This window comes from Loa loa (assembly GCF_000183805.2).
Source record: "Loa loa unplaced genomic scaffold supercont3.634, whole genome shotgun sequence".
Classification (NCBI taxonomy): Eukaryota; Metazoa; Nematoda; class Chromadorea; order Rhabditida; family Onchocercidae; genus Loa; species Loa loa.
Window position 1 is genome coordinate 19,612 of NW_018108814.1, and position 3,259 is coordinate 22,870.

Genomic DNA, 3,259 nt, shown 5'->3' on the forward strand with positions numbered 1-3,259 from the left:
CACACACACACACACACGACACACACATACACACACACATACACACACACACACACATACATACACACACACACTTGGATAAAAAAAAGTCAAATGAATCAGCTTGGAGCTAGCAGTCAGTATATTCGCTGGATTTTTGGAAAGGAAAAGGGAAATATTAGAAATGAAAAAGGAAAAGAAATATTGGAGATGACGGAAAAAGAAGGAAAGTTGAGGATGAAAAAGGGAAAGGAATAATTGGAAATGAAAAAGAAGCAGAAGTGGAAAAAAAGGGAAAAAATAATTGGAAATGAAAAAAGAGGAAAAATAGCTGAAAATGAAAAATGGAAAGAAAGTACTAAAAGTAAGTATTAATTAGCCAAATATATAATTGGTATTGGAAATGAAAAAGGATGAGAAATATCGGAAGTGAAAAAAGAAAAAGAAATAACAGCAATAAAAAAAGAAAAAAATGATAACAATGGAAAAACACAAAAAAAAAATGTTGGAAATGAGAAAGGGGAAAAATATTGGAAATGGTAAAGGAAAAGAAATACCGGTAATGGAATAAGTTATAAAAAATATTAAAATCTTTTTTTTTCCTTTTCCATTATTTTCTTTTCCTTGAAATAAGCAAAAGAAAGTAACAATCAGTTTGTTCTTATTGATAATGACATTTTCAATAGTTATTTTAGCAAAGCTTTCCCTTTCTCTTTTCTCTTCCCCCCTCTCTCTCTCTCTCCCTGTTCCTCTGTTTTCTCTCTCTCTTCCTTTGTTTATCTCTTCCTCACTCAAATATGTTGTAAATAATAATTGTTTAAATTTAATAAAAAAATTAATAAAAAATTAAGAAATTAAATGTTAGAAAATGTTAATAGGACAAATGAATCATTAATTTACATATGTATGATAATGAAAACAATGATTAAATTGATAAGCTGATAAGATAAACAAAACTTAATCGCTTAATGAACAAATTAATGAAAAGAAAAAAACGAATAATGATTTATTTATACAAATGATCATCATTTAAATCACTTTCCAACATTTCCTCTTTTTCTTTAAATTTTTTTAGTACGTTACTTTTTAATTTATACAAAAATCTCGAAATTACTTTTTTAACTTACACATAAAATTACTAATTTGTAAGTATGAAAAGAAATTATGAATAAAATAAATTTTACAAAATTTAATAAATTTTATAAAAAGATAAAGTAAAAAAATTTCATAAAAAAAACAAAAATAAAAAAAATAAGATTTATAAAATAATTTTTGCAAAACTTTATAAAATTTATAATAAATAAAATAAAAAAATAAAAAACAACAAAATTTCATAAGAAAAGATAAAAATAAAAAAACAGATTTGTAAAATAAATTTCATTATGAATAAAATTATGTAAATTTTTACACCATAATTTATGCAAATCATTTATATTTTATTGCAATACAATTATTAACGAAATTATAACACGTCAAAATTCACGTCAAAATTTACATTTAAAAATTGCTAATTTTTACAAAGCAATTTTTAACTTGCAGTAAAACATAAATTTTGCATAAATTTTGATGCACTACTTTTGTATGTTTATGTGTTTCAACACCTTTTTAACCATTTATTCGCATCGTAAAATATTCATTCCGGTTCAATTACAAAATAAAATGAAATTTTATAATTTAATTTCAATGGATATTATTCCCTTCTTAATTGCATATTTTGCGAGTATTTATTCTCCATCTTTCTTATCTGCCAGATTTCCACCGGATTTCTACCGGATTCTCATCGAATTTTCATCGGAAATTTCTTTCTAATCATTTCAGTAAATAATACATTATTTTTATTTTTTTTCTGGGAAAGTGGAGATAAATATTAAAAATCATATTGAAATTTTCCGATCAAAGAATTTCTGATCAACTGATTAAAAACAGGAAAAATTTATTCCTTCCGTTTTCTCTTTTCCAAATTTTAAATTTTAAATCAAATTTAGGAAACAAAAATTGTTGGAAAAACCATAACGATAAAAGCGAAAAATTACTACTTTTTTTTCACTGTTGAATAAATAATGTTGATGATAATGATGATAATGATAATGATGATGATAATGATGATGATAATAATAATGATAATAATGTTGATGATGAAAATGGAACTTTTTGATGATCCATTTAATGGAAAAAATTTTAATTACTCAAAATAAAAAGAAAGTCATACTATTAAACCACTCGAAGCTCTTATATCCGATTATTCTTTTGGTTATTTTACCTTCTGTCAGGATTTTTTTCCCTCCCCGATTCTCTGTGGACATTGTATCACATTTCACGAAGGTCATCAGTCTGATGACATTTAACGACAAATAATGAGGAGGTACTCCAATTTCAATTTCACTGGACAATAAGAGGGATGAAAAGTTGCTAGATAAAACTGAGTGCAAATAGGAAGGATAATTGAGGGAATTTATATTAAAATGAATATAATATGGAAAAGTTTGCGATAAACTCATTGATTATTTTTCAAAATTAACAAAGTAATTAAGTCGTTATTGATTACTTTTCAAATTCAACAAATCAATTAAGTCATTATTCATTATATTTCAAATTTAATAAATTGATCAAACTATACTAGTTCAATTCATTGCTAGCTCAATTAGATAAATAAAATTTAAAAAGTGATTTAGAAAGTTATTTCTAATAATAATCTATAGCTTAATTAGTTTTGCATTAGTCTTGTTTATCAATAATAATGGGCTAAACGATCAAAGACGAGTTGCCGCTTTGATGGTCAACTCATTGCATATCATTTATTATACTTGCTGATCATCGATAAATGGTTAGTGACCCACTTACAGTTAATGATCCTGTTTCTATGCATCAAATGGTCAAGTGGTCAAGCGGTTGATATCGATCTAATGTTGTAGTACATTGTGAATATCCTTTCCAATATTTCCAATACATATACGCATAACATATACAAAAAGTTAGTATGGAAAATTATTTTTATTGTAATAAAAAGTTAGACAAAATTAAAATTAAATAATCTTTACCTGCAAAAAAAAAAATTAAAAATTCGTCACTGCAAGAATCGGAAAAAGGAAAAATTACAGTGCTATGAATTTTTGAGTGGCACAAACGATTGGTTTTTATAATCTCATTTCAGAATTTCATCAGAAAAAAGGAATGAAAAGGGTTAACTGCATAAAGTTTCGAAATTGCTAATCTTCAACAGCATCAGCAACATGGTAGTAACAACAATAATAATGACAATTACGACAATAATAACAACAAT